The following is an 18503-nucleotide window of genomic DNA, read 5'->3' on the forward strand; positions in this document are numbered from 1 at the left end:
TGACTTCATTGTGGTTGCATGGGTGTAACTGAGTGTGGAATTTGTTCAAATTCAAAATTAAATTAAACCTGTGCACCTTATTCTACCTATCTGGCTTTCATGTTGCTATTGCAGCACAATTTGGAAAGCTAAAAAGGGAAATAATTTGGATGGCATTCACTATAGACAAACTCAAAAAAGTGACATTATCAGGTTACAACCTTTCCCCGCTTTAGATCAGGAATTCTAAGTTGGGTGAAATCCTGGTCCTTTTGAAGGCAATGGAAAAACTCTCATTGACTTCAATAGGATCATGATTTTACACCTTACATCAGAGGTGGGCAAACTATGGCCCACGGGCCACATCTGCCCGGCCCCTGAGCTCCTGGCCTGGGAGGCTAGTCCCTGGCCCCTCCCCCGCAGTCTCAGCTCACTACGTTGCCGGCACAATGCTCTGGGCGGCGAGCTTTTGACAGGCAGCGCGGCTGCAGAGCCACGGTCTGACCTGTGCTCTGTGCTGCGTGGCTGGCTCCAGCCAGGCGGCGCGGCTGTCTGTCCTGGTGCAGCTGCGCCTCCAGCCACCGGTGCTCCAGAAAGCGTGGTAAGGGGGCAGGGAGGGTTGGATAGGGGTTGGGGTGGTCAGAGGGTGGGGAACAGGGGGGTTGAATGGGGGCAGGGGTCCCTGGGGGGCAGTCAGGAAGGGGGGGTTGGATGAGGGAGCGGGGGGTCCAAGGATGGTCAGGGAGGGATGGATGGATGGAGCAGGGGTTCCAGGGGGGCTGTGAGGGGGAAAGAAGCAGGGGGGGCACATCTGGCTGTTTGGGGAGGCACAGCCTCCCCTAACCAGCCCTCCATACAATTTCAGAAACCCGATGTGGCTCTCAGGCCAAAAAAAGTTTGCCCGCCCCTGCCTTACATACATAATTCCTATTTTTCTATTTCAAAGGTGCTTTCAATATGATCTTGACTAGTCTCATTTATATCCTTCCATTTACCATACTTTCCTTTTTCTCTTATATTGAAACTTCTTGATGGGTTTTATTTAATTTTTAAGAGCAGTTTCTTACTATGATTTTATTGTATTTTATCGTATTTTATTATATTGTACAGTATCCTGTGAGTTTCGGCAGGGGGTCGGATGCTTTATATTGCAAACATTATCCTTATAGTCAGGGTTATTCAGTTGGCCATCTTTGCATAATGGCTTTGCTGGACTAATTCTTTACACATTCTTCTCTTTATTTTGTGGTCAACTGAACATTTGAAACTTGTCTTCAGACTTATGGAGGCCCAATCTTGCCATCACGCTGCCTGAACAATTTCCACTGATGTCAGCGGATGCTTGTTCTGCTCAAAATATGGTAGGCTGTAAAGATCTTCTAGTCTCATGCTGTCCAACAGCCTATTCAAGCACTTTATGTACAGGTCTTAATATACACCAGAACCACATTCTTAATCTTACACTGAAAACATTTTAGGCATTTTCTGCACAGTTTTTGTACCAGTATAACTATATCAGTTAGGGAGATGAATTTTTTTTTTAACCAATATAGTGGTACCAGATACTAGTATGGATGTAGTCATTCCAGTATAGAAACCTTGATATTGACAAAGCTTATTCCCCTCCTCGTATGGCAATAAGCTATACAGGTATAGTTGAAATGATAAAACTTTTGAGCGCAACAAAATACTCCTTAAGTATTCCTATTGAGATCAACAGCCTTGTGAAGTAAGCTACTCTTCAGTGTGAGTGACGGTGGCAGAATCGGACTCTCAGGGTATATGTACATAGCAAAGAAAAACCAGCGGCTGGCCTGTGCCAGCCAACTTGGGCTCTCGGGGCTCAGGCTGCAGGGCTGTTACACGGCTGGGTAGACTTCTGGGCTCAGGGTGAAGCCTGGGCTCTAGGACCCTGCTGGGTCGGAGGGTCCCTGAGCTTGGGTTCCAGCCCAAGCCCGAAAGTCTGCAGGGCAGTGAAACAGGCCCACAAGCCTGAGTCAGCAGGCACCAGGCAGCTGCTGGTTTTTTCTTTGCTGTGTAGACATACCGCCTATGTCAATAGTCTGTGTTTGTCTTCTCTTATGCACAAAGTTTATTTAACCCACTTTTTATCAACCTCATTCCTGTGGATGGCAAGCCACCGCTTTTTCTGTGGTTCTTAAAATGATCAAAAGGAAAATCTTTCCAGACAGGTAATTAAATTCAGCTGTTCAGTCAAATCCAAGACTATGTCTTCACTTCAGGTCTTAAATATCAGTGTTGTGTCTTGCTGGAGATAATGTACTGTAATATTACAAGACACTAATAGTTTGGTATTTAAGACAAACAAAAATATTTTGCACATTAAAGCTGTCACTGCCAAATTGCCTTTATACATTTACTACATCACCTCTATGCATAAACTTCTCTTCCCTACTGCACCTGTCTGTTCCATTTTCTTGAATAGTAAAATGAAATTTCCAAGGCTCCACTTCTTCACTTTAGCTGTTCAAAGTGCTTTAAAAATGCAGGTCAATATCAAAAGCCCCATTCTTTTGATGAGGAAACTAATGCACAGAAACTTGCAACTTGTCACACAAGTAGTCACTGTCAGAGCTAGGAATAGAATGGAGGGTGAAATCCTGGCTCCTTTGAAGTCAATGGTAGAACTCCCATTGACTGCATTCGGGCCAAGATTTCACCTCAGGAGTCTTGACTCTCCATGCCATGCTCTATCTGCTGGTCTATATTTCTTCGTGCTAGAATAGCAGTTTATAATCTGAGAATTTGTGTCCTCATACTTAAAAAGAACGGGAGTACTTGTGGCACCTTAGAGACTAACAAATTTATTACAGCATAAGCTTTCACTACTATATGTTCCATTCTATGCATTCGATGTAGTGGGCTGTAGCCCACGAAAGCTTATCCTCGAATAAATTTGTGAGTCTCTAAGGTGCCACAAGTACTCCTTTTCTTTTTGCAGATACAGACTAACACGGCTGCTACTCTAAAACCTGTCCTATTACTTGTGTGCATCTGCAAATAACACTGTGTGACCTACTTAATGTAGCCTTGTAGAAGTTTGTGGAGCCATTTTTTGGCACATAATGGCAGCCCTTGTTGTTGTTTTAAATCACTGAGTTAAAGAAGGAATTCAGTTTCATTTTGGTCAGCTGGGGAATGGAAGTTAGGTGGAGCTGAAAACATCAATTATATGAAACTGAAGGCTAAATTCTGGCATGATTTGTGCCACACTGGTAACTAATAAAAGGCTTACCTAGCCTGCGGAAGGGCAGGTAGCACAAATGTGTGCACTAACACCTGACACAAATGCTGCTGACCTCAAAATTACCCAAGTTAAACTTCTTTAACCAAAAGACAAAGTGATATTTAGTCCAGAAAAATCTTTGTCTGAAACTTTTTCTAATTTAATCTGATAACATAGCCATTTTTGAAAGAAGGTTCTGGGGTTTGATGGTGAAATTCAATAAATCAGAGAAAGAGTCAGGGCATAAAAAAGTGTTTTAAAATGGGGTGTGGAAAGAAGGAGACAGAATTATTTTTAATTAAAAAAAATCAATTTTCAGGTGTTTCTTTTTCACACAACATAACATACCAGATAAGCAACCTTTTCACAGAAGCCAAAGTAAAAGAAGATGGATGCTGGCAGTACAAGCAAATGGTAAACAAGTTAAGGAATATTTTCTGGTCAATTTTCCAAATTCAATAAAATCTTCAACAAACTTTTATTTTGCCATTTCCAGCTCCCATATTAAAAATCTATTAGGAGAAAGTCTACTGAAAGGCTGACCATGAGCAAAAAAAGCTTTTTCTGGAAACAGTTCTGTTCAGTTCTCATGGCTGAACAAAAGCAGATTGGCACATTCAGTTTCATACAAAATGTCTTTTAAAGGGGCCTTACCCTACCCTTTTCCATATCCACGCGTTTCAGGGTCCTATGGGCTGAAGAGAGCCAGTGAAAGATTTGAAGGGGGTAAAAAAAAAACAAAAACAAAAAAAAAAAACCCCCACCACCACAACAGAGGCTACCATGGAGATCCTTCAAAGAGTTCTTCTTCTATAGTGGGAGGATTTCCCTTTAAATTCTTTTCAATAGCATATTGATGGCTTTGAAAGCTTAAATGGCATTTGTCAACCAACAGTAAATCTTTAAAACTGTTTCTGCAAATAGCCCAACTCTGAGTCTCAGCTTTTCCCATTAATCTGTACGTAAGGCCACTGAAGACTTTTTCAGAGCTTAGATAATGCCTGGATTAAAAGGTCCATTCAGAAGGGAAAGCTTTAGCATTCACCTTGTGTACATAGCCATTTCACCAGTAGTATTCATGGGTTGTTATTTCAACTCTGCATTTGTCCTGCAAACAAGACATTTTGCCACAAAGGCTTGGTAGAGACATTCTTTAGTGAATTACTGAAACCTAGCTCCTCTATTTGTCATGGCTTGTTATTTTTATCAAGTGCAATCAGTTCAAATAGGAACCCTAGATTGACAACTTTACAATTATGTTATTAGAAAAGAGAAAAGTACGTTTCTTTTACTTCAACAATGATGCTGATTAAAGTACAACTTGATTGTTTTACATAATGAAACACTATCTTACATTCCCCTTAATCAGATGCCAGTGAACTGTTCTGTTAGTTTTATATTGAATGTAATTAAAAAACTTTTACAATAATCATCATTTATCCACATTTTCTCTTCTTGGCTTCTTATTAAAAGGTGAAAGTCCATAGTATAGTTTAGACATTTACCAGACTTAATATTTTATAACAGGTTGCATCATTTTTATATTTTCCAATTTTTACACATCAGAGAAATATATTTTTCTTAAATTCCCCCAATCCAAATAAACAGACAAGCAACCCCTCCTCCCCTTCCACACACACATTTGCACCTATTAGGGTTGTTCTTACATCTCTTTAATGTTTGTGTTCTCTCCCTTCTCCCTTTCAGGAATTCAGGCTTGGATTCTCCTTCACCATATCTGAGTTGTACCAAAATATTGTCCAGCCAAAGTCCAAAGGATAGTCCTTCAGTTTATTCTGGGGAACTCCATTCTTCTCCTACTCTGTGAACCCATTCTCATCTACAGGCAGCCTTGGTCACAGCACTCTGCCTTCACTGCAAGGGAGGGTGCACAAGTCCACTCCCCTTGCCCACAGAGGACACTGGATTTTCAGGCAGGAGGCAATCATATGAAAAAAGTAGCTCTGAAGTCAGAGATCTGAGCTATCCCACTGGGAACCTAACATTTTATTAAGTTATTATTATTAATTATTAGATACAATATTGTATTAGAAATTTTCTCATATGAATAAATGAGAGAAAAGAGGATGAGAAAAGGATGAAAAGAAAATCTGATAGAGAAAACTTTATACAAATTTGCAATGCCTTTCTGTGGAGAACAGTACTAAAATATTTTGCATATTAAGAGCAATTGCACTACCTGTAAAAATAAAAAAATATAACATTCAAACCAAAATCCAAATATCTTCGGGTCTTATTGTTCATTGAGTCTCCCCTAGTAGACTATTTTCTCCACGCTCCTCAGTTCATGAAGATTGACATAAAAACACCACAGGAAACAGACTGGTGAGATTTTCAGCGCATCCTTCTTTCATGCTATACAGAACCTCTCCTTCCCCATAATACAGCCAAAAAGAGACAAGTCTTGTAGTGGATTTATATTTACACCTGGAATCATGTAAATTCTAGTCCACAATCCTTTCCTGCTCCCTACTCAACAGAAAAAAACCCCTCCTATTGACTTGAACAGTAGAGGATCACAGCCAGATAGGACATAATTGCATCTGCTCTTTTTGCCTCTATGTTATTGTCAACATGTACCCAATTTGCGCTCTGCTGTTACTGCAAGGCCTTATTATGCTTTAAAAAGTGTTGGTTTCATACTAGAAAACTCTCCATGATTTGAATCCAGATTCTTTCAGAGACCTCCCTCCTCATACTTTTATTTGACAATTGATCCTCAGGGGTGCTGCAGCTGACTGCATTGCCAATGGCATTACATGGCACGTTTGCTAGACTGGGCTCTATATTAGTAAGGCTTGGGGTGGGAAAGGAGGCAGATGGTTTCAATGGAGACCAATGGAGGAAGAAACTTCTTCCTTCCTTCCTCTCATTACTCTAGTCTGAGTAATGGCATTTAGAGCACATTGCAAAGCCTAGTTATTTATTCAGGCCTTTCCTTGGGTGAGGGAAGTTATCTTCCTTTCTGTGGGACAGTGGGAAGGTCTCTTCATGTCAACAAGTCAGTTCACTTTATCTGTGGTTTGTGTTAAGGTTTATTTGATGTAAGTTATCTTAGAGACACAGAATAGGCAGTAAGGGCAACATTTTCAAAGGTTCTTAAAATCCCATTGAAAATTAATGGGACGTACGCATCTAAATCATTTAGACGCTTTTTGAAAAATTTTCCCTCTGTACACTGGAAAAATATAAGAGTCTCCTTTGCTGCAGATTATTTTCTAACATGCAACTGTCATTGTCATTAATCCCATTTTGTTGTCAGAAACATGACTGAATGGTTAGTGGAAGTCCTGAGTCTTAGATTCTATTCCCAACTCAGACACACACACACATCCTGGGTTTGCCTACTCGGCAAGCAGAAACCTGCAGCCAAGTGTGTCAAAGCGTGGACCCACAGACTCAGGAACATGGGGCTCATGGTATGGTGATAAAAATAGCTGTGTAAATGTTTGGGCTTGGACTGGAGCTTGGGCTTTGGACCGGAGCTCTAGCTGCCATGTAGATGTACCCATGGTGCCTTTCTTTACCCATCAAATCAATAACACTGGTCTAGTAATATGTATTTCTCAGTGGTGTTGGGAGACTTAATTACTCAGATGTGTGTCAAACACTCTGAGATCCACAATGGAATAGCACAATAGAAGTACAAAGTGCCATTACTAAGGCTGCATTATTGCACAGCTATTACAGGACATGGATTGCTGGATTGACATGAGAGTGTTTTCCTTTCTTTTATATATCCATGGACATTTAACATTTTGGGATTTTTCTTTGTGGGTAGGTGATAGCAGCAGCTGAACCAGTTTTGCTGAGAAACTTGAGAGCTGCTTGGTTAAAACTTGGGGCTGGATGGAAGGAGGCTAAGCGTAAACAGGAACTCTCATAATTAGGGTGACAAGTTTCAGAGTAACAGCCGTGTTCGTCTGTATTCGCAAAAAGAAAAGGAGTACTTGTGGCACCTTAGAGACTAACCAATTTATTAGAGCATAAGCTTTCGTGAGCTACAGCTCACTTCCTCAGATGCATATCATGGCCACGATATGCATCTGAGGAAGTGAGCTGTAGCTCACGAAAGCTTATGCTCTAATAAATTGGTTAGTCTCTAAGGTGCCACAAGTACTCCTTTTCATAATTAGGGTGAGTGTTTTGTTGTTGGGATAGTTACAAATCCTGTAATTTCTCTGTTTTCTAGAAGAAAAATCCTGGGTATAGAAAGCTGGTTTAAAAGGGGTCCATACCAAGCTGAAGGAGAGACAACTGAAGCGCTCTCCCTTCCCTCTTGGATTTGAGTATCCACAGTTGTGGAGAGCCAGGCCAGATCCTTGTCCTATCTTCCAGTGCTATGGTGAACAGGGTGAAAAGTTAATTTAGCTCAAAGCTGCAGCATAGATCAGCTGTATCTTCCACAAGGAATATCGGGGGACAATCCTGCACGCCCACAATGGAACAATTTGGCAGGAAACTCTGTTAGGGGAAACTTGTGGAACCTTCCTCCCTTCCCATAGCTGGAGCTTTTGATCTGGCACAAAGTAATTATGCTCAAATCAACTCTTCTTTAATAATAATCAAAATCATATTTTGCTCTTATATAGTGCTTTTCGTCCATAGATCTCAAAACACTTTTCAAAAGGAGGTAAGTATCATTATATAGATGGCGAAACAGAGGCAAAGTGACTTGCCCAAGGACACCTAGCAGAGCAGTGGCAGAGCTGGGAACACAATCCAGGTCTCCTGAGTCCCAGTCCAATGTGCTACCCACTAGGTTATGATTATTTATGATTAATGCAAATGATAAGTAAACCCAGGTTTAAACACAGATCACTGTGGCATCCTAGTGGAGACTTTACCTTTCTTTTATAGCTTTTCAGTCAGCTTCCACCACCTGTGACCATACTCTCATATTGAAGCTAATGTAGTTTTGGCAGCTAACGTAATGTGTGTATATATTAGGGCTGTCAATTAATCACAATTAACTCAAAAATTAATCGTGATTAAAAAAATTAATCGCAGTTTTAATCGCACTGTTAAGTGATAGAATATCAAGTGAAATGTATTCGATATTTTTGGATGTTTTTCTACATTTTCAAATATATTGATTTCAATGACAACATAGAATACAAAGTATACAGTGCTCACTTAATTATTACAATTTTTGATTATCATTTTTAGAGTGCAAATATTAGTAAACAAAAGAAATAGTATTTTTCAATTTACCTCATAGAAGTACTGTAGTGCAATCTCTTTATCGTGAAAAGTGCAATTAAAATGTGATTTTTTTTGCTACATAACTGCACTCAAAAACAAAACAATGTAAAACTTTAGAACCTACAAGTCCACTCAGTCCTACTTCTTGTTCAGCCAATCGTGAAGACAAACAAGTTTGTTTACATTTATGGGACATAATGCTGCCTGCTTATTATTTACAATGTAACCTGAAAGTGAGAACAGGCTTTCACATGGCACTTTTGTAGCTGGCATTAACGGGCCAGATATGCTAAACTTTCGTATGCCCCTTCATGCTTCGGCCATCATTCCAGAGGACACGCTTCCATCCAATGCTCATTAAAAAAATAATGCGTTAATTAGATTAGTGACTGAACTCTTTGGGGGAGAACTGTACGTCTCCTTCTCTGTTTTACTCACATTCTGCCATATATTTCACATTATAGCAGTCTCGGATGATGACCAGCACATGTTGTCTGTTTTAAGAACACTTTCACTGCAGATTTGATAAAACTCAAAGAATGTACCAATGTGAGATTTCTAAAGATAGCTATGGCACTCTACCCAAGGTTTAAGAATCTGAAGTGCCTTTCAAAATCTGAGAAGGACGAGGCGTGCAGCATGCTTTCAGAAGTCCTAAAAGAGCAACACTCCATTTTGCGGAAACTACAGAACTCGAACCACCATAAAAGAAAATCAACCTTTTGCTGGTGGCATCTATCTCAGATGATGAAAATGAACATGTGTCGGTTTGCATTGCTTTGGACCGTTATTGAGCAGAACCTGTCATCAGCATGGATGCATGTCCTTTGGAATGGTGGTTGAAGCATGAAGGGACATAAGAATCTTTAGGGCATTTGGCATGTAAATATTTTGTGACGCTGCTACAACAGTGCCACAGGAATGCCTATTCTCACTTTCAGGTGACATTGTAAACAAGAAGCAGGCAGCATTATCTCCTGCAAATGTAAACAAACTTGTTTGTCTGAGCGATTGTAATAAAAATAAATATATACTGCACACTGTACACTTTGTGTTCTGTGTTGTAATTGAAATCAATATATTTGAAAATGTAGAAAACATCCAAAATATTTAAATAAATGTTTATTCTATTCTTATTTAACAGCGCAATTAATCGTGATTTTTAATTGCTTGACAAACTCTGTGTGTGTGTGTGTGTGTGTATAAACAAACAAATGTTAAAATCTCAAATTTCCATATTTTAGGAGGTAGAAACAAGGCTGGAGAACCTGTTATCTCATAGTCTCAGAGATTTCAAAAAGTCAGACCATCATGATCATCTAGTCTGACCTCCTGAACCTTACAGGCCACAGAACCTCTCCCAACCATTCCTGTAAAAGACCCCTAACTGACCTCTGGCTGAGTTACTGAAGTCCTCTAGTTTAAGGAGGATATCGTACTGGAACATATTTCTCCACTAAAAATACTATCCAATATGTCTTGCTAGCAGGGGAAATTTATTCTGCAAACTCTGTCAGTGCTTGGAAGTTTTTATTTTTGAAGAGCAATGTTTGTGATATAAAGCATATGCCCCTTTCTATGCATCCACACCATAAAATATTTTCCCACCTATCTATAATGACTGCTTTTTTTTTCCCAGAGGGGGCTTCTCTGTCTAGTCTCTCTCTGGATTTTAACAGTTCTTACCACAAGGTAACCCCAATCCTGATTAGAGCCCCCCGCTACAATATAACCACAATACAAATAATGAATACAGCCCTTAGTTATCTGATTTTTAAATATGATCTTTTCATTACAAAACTTGCCTAACATCTATCCGCTTTTTAGGACAATTCAGGAAGTCAAGAAAAATACCATATCCAGCCACAGAGCATTTTTAGTAGGTAGAATAGAATTAGCCAAACTGAAATGCTCTGCAGGACACAGGCTTAACATCCCTATTCTTTTCATAAAGGTCATGAGAACTTTGAACAAAAGTTACATCCCCTCTGAATCCCAGGTGAATTCCAAAAGAACCTCAGGTAGGAAATGGTGACAGAAAATCTTCTCTGGGGCAGTAAAGTGCTATTGGAGGAACTTTTGGTTTAGTGTCTCTGAGATTTCATTCATTTTATTTATTAGTAAATCAGTTTTTAAAGTGCTTTGGGATTCTTCTGGATGAGAGGTACTATCTAAAGCATAGTTTAAACTGGACATTGATCCCTGATTCAAATGTATACATTAATTTACTAAGTATAGTGAGAATAAAGGTTTGTGGAGTAGGGAAGTTACCCTTGTTAAACATTTACCATTCAATTTCAAGTCTTGATTGCATATTAGTAGTATCACAAGAATACCTAAAAGTCCCCACTGATATCAGTACTGGATTACTATACTCTATTATCAGTACTAATTACTGTACAAAACAGTAAAAGACAGACCCTGCTCCAAAGAGCTTACTAGCTAAGTAGACACACAAAGAGAAGGGAAGTCATTCAGCAAATCAATGGCATGGCTGAGATTCGAACCAAGGTCTCCTGACTCCCAATCTAGTGCACCATCAACTAAAGGACAGTACCTCACCTTTGAGATACCCTCTCTACTATGGGCCTTCATAAATCATGTTGAAGGAAATGATGGTTAAAAACTATACCAACCAATACAGAAATTTCCACTAAAAGTACAATTCAGAGACTGCTTGTCTTTGATAATAGCTGTACAATCAGTGACAAAGCAAATGTTCAACATATCATTGACAGAGTACTAGTCAACTGTGACCAAACATCAAAAATGACATGACTAAATATCTATTAAAGGCAAAATGTAAAAGCTATTTAATTTTAAACTATTTAAGATGGCAAATAAATAATTGCAAATTCATTTAAAACATAAATGTAAGACTTAAAAAAAAATAGGGCCTGATCCTGCATCCTTTACTCATGCTAGTTATGGGATTTATGTAGGAATTATTTGCATACTTACGGGTTGCAGGATTGTGTCCTAGCAGTTTATCATATATCAACAATTTAATGAGTTTATAGTGAAATAAAATCTTGTACTTTAAAACTTCTCACCCAAACCCTCTAAGCTCATGGCTAAAGAGGGAGTTGGAGGGGTCAAGGAGAAAAGAAATTACTGCTCCCAAAAGGCATACTTAAGGCTTCATCCTATAGTGCAAACATTAGAGTGTTTAAAGTCAGACGTCTACTCAGATAGTTCATTATACAGCTTTTACACTATAGAGCAACAAGTTAATAGCATCCAACAATGATGGCCATATACACTTACAACCTATGTATGTATGACTTACTGGCAGATTCCAATTAACAAACTAATTATCCAAAAGAAACTTATGATGAACAACATTAAACTACCATTAGGAAAATTAAACATAAAAAATACCTCTCCATGTTATGTTATGTAAAGCTAAAGTATGGTATCTCCATAAACAAGAGCAGAACCTGAATACACTAAAACAGATGATAAATTACTCTTCAGAAACTTTGTTTTATTTGCACAGTATTATAGATCAAGCTTTACAATAGCAGCCCAACACATGGAACTACCTTTAGTCAGGGCCTCTCTTCTATGTCACCATCCTATTTTCAACTAACAAGCACGCAGATGAGCCAAAAACATGTACTTTGCTCCCACCATTACAATTCCTGCTCTCCTTTTCTTTACCCTTTTCAAAAACATAAAAGCATTGGATTGCTAATTACTTTTATCCAGCCCATAGGAAAATTAGTTTATCTTCCTGATCAAAGCAAATTAGGCAGATCATGGCTGATGAGAATGCAACAGTAAAATCTCCACACTTTCTATTCCACCCCCTTTTCTCTCAGAAATAGGGCCTGTGTCAAATATGTAGGTATTTCCCACGGCCAGTCTGGACTCTGTTTCCAACAGGCACTGGGGCTGGGACAATGGTTCCTACACAGACACTAAAGTTCTTTAGTTCAGTCATTGTGCAAGAAAAGAACTGGTAACCCCTTAGCTAGCATTTGATGAAACATCTAGATTTACATATTTTCCTAATTGCATTTTTTGAACGTGAGTGAGATTTATCTCACCAGAGTTAAATGCCTCCTTTATTCCACTATCCAAGGCAAAATACAAGTCCACGCTCTGGGGGGAAAAAAATGCATGCAGAATTTTATTCAGCCTGATCTCAGCATTACAGTTTTGGTTTTCAATAATGTGGGGGAGTAGAGAAGTTAGAGTAGTGAAAGGTGGGAATATATACCTTCACTTCTCAAAGCATAAACATTGTTTTCTAAAGAATGACTTGCTTAGCTGATTTTAATGCTGAAAACTGCTCCTTGTCATTAAGTCTATAATCAACATTTTTTATTACCAAAGTGCTGCAAAATTAGTTCCTTGTTCCTCGTAATTCATTTCCCCTAAAAATTGTGTCCTATGGCTATAACAGATTAAAGCTAGGCCGTCCTACTACTTTATTTATAATCAATTACTATAAATTAACAGTAAATCTTACATTTAGCTCCATTTAAACATCAGTATGCAGCTGCCCATTTGAAAATAAAATGGTTGCCTTCTTTCACTTCAGTGGGCACAATACAAAACATCCATTGAGCTTTTCCTTTATTGCAGCTGCCAATGCCCAGCCAGCTTTTAACAAACCAACCAAGCGGAATAACAATGCAGCTGCAACATTTTATGGCATTTCTGTTAGTTCTCTTTTGAGACTGAAGGTGTTAATTAGGAATCAAAGAATACAACCCTGCCAGCTTTCTTTCACAAACTATACACTGGCCACTGCAGTTTTCAGAAAAAAAAAAATCTAATAAAGGGACAAAAATGTTGTTTGTCACACCAGTAACATGTACTTAAGATCCTTTGATCATGAGCTTTTTATGTAGTCTTGTCAGACAGGCTGAAAATATTTTTTCCTCCCTTTTCTCCTTTCTGAATACTGATTCTAAGGCTGACTGAAAAGGTGAAAAACCCAATAGCAAGTGAAAAACTTTACAGGTGAAAAATAGCCTTCCTCAGCAACCCAGTTGTGTTAAAATCATATCAATAGTCTACATTTTCCATTAAAACATAAGATACTCTGAAATACTTTGCATGTGTCTTTACTATATGATTTAATATTCCAAATACTTAAAACATTTGCAGGTATTTCAATATAAAGTATTATTTAAACTACAAAGCTGCTCATTATTGTGTGGAATCATATTTTGCATAAATGTAAAAATAATAATCCAGAATGATGTTGGAGTTTACTTTACGTTGTATAATATTAATTACATATTCATAGTTACATGTATACTATCCAATGTATATTTGCTATTTTTATATATATTTATTAAGCATGACCGTATTTGAGTGCCATATATTCAAGGGTAACAGCATGAAGTCATTACCTTTAATCTTCAGTCAAAGTTAAAAGCTTAAAATAAGTTTATGAAGTTAGCACTGCTGGGAATTAGTCAAGCTTGCTAGCTTTCCCAGCAAGAGCTTTTACTGCTAGATGCACAAATCATGCCAAAATCCATTAATCCTGCCATAGAAAGGCAGAAAGAAGCTCTGGTTGTTGATTTAATGTTAATGAATTGAATAGCCTTCTAAGGCTACCTGCAGAGTTTTCTAAACTGTAAAACAAATAAAGTCATTTTAAGTAACAGTACAGAAACATAAATAACTCTATTCATCTTTAAAAGAGTATACGAACTATGAAGTTATGAGATATACTGGTAACCACTCCACTTACCTTATAATACTTTATAAGTAAAACCTAATTATATAATATAAAAAAATTATGAAAATAATGGTACTTATAGTGGGGTTCAGTTATTCGGGAGCCCAGGTGCAGTAGACTTGATATTCAAGAGAATGTTAAAACACAGATCTTTGTGATAAGACTAGATTTTAATCAGCATTGACATTACGCACAGCACTCTGTCTCATGAACAGTGAAATCTATCATTGGCTTTTATAGCATATATAAGCACAACAAAATGGTTCACAGGAAAGGGTTCTATTTATACTTCTAACAACACCATGAATTTTCCCCCTGAATGCCTTAGGTCTATTAGTAGCATAAATTCATACACTACTAAAAATGATGGAGAAATGCTTAAACTTAAAAATCACATCAAACTTTTATGCACAGCGTTAAATTCTCAAAGTATTTTCTGGAGCCCTGGGGGAGGTGGGGAGAGGGGAAGGGCAGGACTTCTGCCCCACAGGTTTGAAAATATTCACCAGAACTCTGCTCCAGACAGCTCTGGATGAATTTAAGTCCTGTTTATGGATACTTGTTATTTTTAGTGAAATTTAAATGTTTTATTATTATAAAGCTACTAAAGTATATTTTGGCCGGTTTCCCTTTTTTTGGTTATCTTCTATAAGAAATCTTAGGACAAAACTCTGCCTTTTAATACATTTGCATGGTTCTCTGTGACTTCACTGTGAGCTGGGCATGCATGTCAAAGATAAGAATTTGGTTTGATAAAAAAAAAATAGAAACAATTTTACAGGGATGTCATCTCTGTAGATTAAGCCTTTTTTATACATGGAATAAGGTTAAAACAGCAAATACACTTTAAATTGGCTGCTGTAGTTACTTGCCATAACTTTTATTGTTATAACATCATTTTGGTGTTACAATGTCAAAAATAAATGAAAATATACCTATGAAGAAGGCAAATGTATAAAGAATTAATTACTGTATTAACACATTCATAAAGTAAATTTAATTCAAGTCTTGGAGATGAAAATTTGTTGTCCTTTTATTTAGGAGTATATATATATGCAGTCATGTTAGTAATTCCATAACTAGCTGAATGATCTTTTCCATTATAAGCGCGAATTTGATGGGACTCTCTTAAAAATGCTCTTGTGGATAGGCAGAGGATAAATTAAATTTTGTGGAAGTTCGGCATTAAATGGACAAAGTATTTTTTACATGTGATGCATTAAGGGGAGGGAGAGGTGTTTTTCCTTTTTTTGGAAAATACTTTTTAATCATAGTTCAAAAATGGCTTGATGTATAAAGTCAACGTTTCTTTGATTCACAAGTCTAAGAAGAACTAATTAGTGGGAGCTAGACAGATTCATTGGGAGCTAGACAGATTCATGGAAGATAGCCATTGAGGGATCTATTAGCCAGGATGGGCAGGAATGGTGTCCCTAGCCTCTGTTTGCCAGAAGCTGGGATTGGGTGACAGGGCATCACTTGATGATGGATCACTTGATGATAACCTGTCTGTTCATTCCCTTTGGGGCACCTGCCATTGGCCACTGTCAGAGGACAGGATACTGGACTTGATGGACCTTTGGTCTGACCCACAATGGCCATTTTTACGTTCTTATGATTATTTTTATAGCCATGGGTGGAAATCTTGCATTTACTGGTTATGAAAACTTGAACTCCCAAAAGTTGGTAGAATTTCTAAACTCCACGGTCACAGACTGTGAAATTTATATGTAAGCACCTATGATGGGATTTTTAAAAATGGTCAGTGGTGACCTAACTCTGCTCCCAAAGAATCAATGGGAGTTTTACCATTGCCTTCAACAGAAGCGGAGTTAAGCCGAAGTAGAGTGCTTTTGAAAACCCCACCTCCTCAACTTAAGGGTCTCCAAAATTATGTCTACGCTGAAATCAAACACACACGGCGTGCCCGTGTAATCTGACTTGGGCTCATGAGGCTTGGGCTACAAGGCTGTTAAACTGCAGTGTTGATATTTGGGCTTGGCCTAGAGCACAAGCTGTGGGACCCCACAAGTAAGCGTGACCTCTACACCACAATTTTATGCATTCTGAGCCCAAGTCAGCTGACACGGGCCAGTAGCAGGTGTTTAATTGCAGTGTGGACATATCCCAAAGTTCCACCTAAACTCCTGAGTGAATCTAAATGTTCTGAGAGCCAGGTAGTTCCAGTTCAGTGGAATTAGAAGCTCTGCTGGCAAAGAGAACCCAAATAGCTCCTGCTCACAGAATTTAGCTACATGAAACACTATCACTCTCCCTGTGTTGAGCCTTGGCAGTTGAAATCAGTGGATGCGCTTGAGCCAAAACATATGGTGGAGTCTATTGTGGTACTTTCAATGGAGAGCCTTTGCTTCTAAATTCTTTCTCCCCTTTGGTGTAGCAGGTTCCATATCTGTTTACTTTCAGTACAGGGTTTAAATGCCATTTGGTTTTGCAGGTTTTTGTCTGAGAACACAAAGTCAGATACTATGTTGATGGGGACAATACAAAAACCTGTACAGATAGAACAGTGTTAGTGCAAAAGCTGTCTCCAATTTTGGGGACTGTATTTATTTTTATTTAATGTTGAGTAAACAATTTTGTAGAGTTTTTTTTTAAATGTATGTGCTTCAGAGACAATAATGATGGGCACAGTTTTACAAGTCAGAACTAAATATACAGATCAGACTTGTCTCTCCCTTGACTAATTTTCTCACTAGGTTAACAGCTCACAATATTTCATGTCTTATCCTCCACATATAATCCACAAACACCCCGAAAACCAGAGCCCAATATGAGCCAGCCACCCTCATTCTGCTGCTCTTTCAATCACATACATCATTATAAAGTTTCTGCAGACCAAATTAGGCTATCAGTAACACCTGTGCCACCCCACTGTGTTAAGCTTATGCCCTCAGTGATGCCCATGCAACTCCATTGACTTGAAGGATGTGCTCAGGTGCAATTGTACTTTAAGAAACAATTCCACTGATGGAATGGTATCTGTCTCTCATTCAAGTTTCCCTGTATTGTCTCTGTGAAAGTAACAGAAGAAAAAAAACAGTAAAAAAACCAACAACATTTTTTGTCACTGTCATCAGCATATATAAATGAATGCACACAGGCAACAGGTTTGGGACTAAAATATGACACTGTGTCAGCATGGCACATACAGCACATCATACTATTTTTGTAGCTGCTAAGCAATAATTATATCTACTTTCATTCTTTACAGAATCCTTTCAGATAACTATTATTGCTGCAAAGTTATAGGAAGTATTGTACACAAGTCTTTATAAACCAAGAGTTAATATGTTGCATCTCCATTCTTAGCAAGAGAACCAGATATATTTAAAGCAGTGAGGAGACAGATTCTACAATAAACAAAAAAAACCCCTTACTGTTAAACTTATCAAACTTCTTTTGCAGAACTAGTTTCCATATGAAGCTACACTACAAGCTGTTTGCTATCTCTCTCTCTTCCTTCTCAAAGAGCAATCAACATCTTACCCATGCACTTATTTACAGAAGACTAATGGGACTATCATCTTAATGGTAAAGTATGCATGTATAGTTCCAAAATATATTGTTCTTTTCAACAAAATGTTAAAGATGAACATTTCACCTAAAACAGGTGAGCATATTTAAAATCTATATAGTCTCTTGAACAATGATCTTATTACAGTGAAATTATTATTAGAAACAAAGCAGGTAAGATATTTCTCATTTTGACTATATACATGAAACCCATCTCATATATATTACAGGTAATTAGTTCAATAAAAATGTACAACTATTCATTGAGAGTTTTGGGAGGATCGCTAATAACTGCTACGCTCTTTAGATCTGATGACACTTAGAAGGTCTGGTAATTTAAGAATAGCAACAGGAGTACAACCATTTTCAGGAATACCTGTATCCATTAAATTCTGCTCTCAGTTACCCTGGTAGTAAATCTATTGCTCTGAATTTATACCTCTGTAAAGGAGAACAGAATTTGGCCCTGTAATGTTGTTTCAGGAAATTTAGTTTCCAGTTACATGGATGCTTTAACATCATAGAATCATAGAATATCAGAGTTGGAAGGGACCTCAGGAGGTCATCTAGTCCAACCCCCTGCTCGAAGCAGGACCAATCCCCAATTAAATCATCCCAGCCAGGGCTTTGTCAAGCCTGACCTTAAAAACTTCTAAGGAAGGAGATTCTACCACCTCCCTAGGTAACGCATTCCAGTGTTTCACCACCCTCCTAGTGAAAAAGTTTTTCTAATATCCAACCTAAACCTTCCCCACTGCAACTTGAGACCATTACTCCTTGTCCTGTCATCTTCTACCATTGAGAATAGTCTAG

General features: G+C 38.2%; 1 protein-coding gene and 1 long non-coding RNA gene across 4 annotated transcripts in view; one reads left to right on the forward strand and one right to left on the reverse strand.

Moving 5' to 3' along the window:
• The window catches only part of LGR5 (leucine rich repeat containing G protein-coupled receptor 5), a 127431-nt gene that overhangs the window by 89665 nt on the left and 19263 nt on the right, over positions 1-18503 (reverse strand). The window contains exon 1 of one of the 3 annotated variants that reach the window (XM_084636861.1): positions 4894-4979. The exons of the other annotated variants lie outside the window; for them this stretch is intronic. The gene's annotated coding sequence lies outside the window, so the exon portion shown is untranslated. Of the gene's footprint in view, positions 1-4893; positions 4980-18503 lie in introns of those variants that run through there. 3 annotated transcript variants of the gene reach the window in all.
• On the forward strand, positions 448-5054 carry LOC311525089. The gene is made up of 3 exons (XR_014712679.1): positions 448-580; positions 1258-1340; positions 4934-5054. It is a non-coding gene; the product is annotated as an uncharacterized lncRNA (long non-coding RNA).

Source organism: Lepidochelys olivacea (assembly GCF_965140295.1).
Source record: "Lepidochelys olivacea isolate rLepOli2 genome assembly, chromosome: 1".
Classification (NCBI taxonomy): domain Eukaryota; kingdom Metazoa; phylum Chordata; order Testudines; family Cheloniidae; genus Lepidochelys; species Lepidochelys olivacea.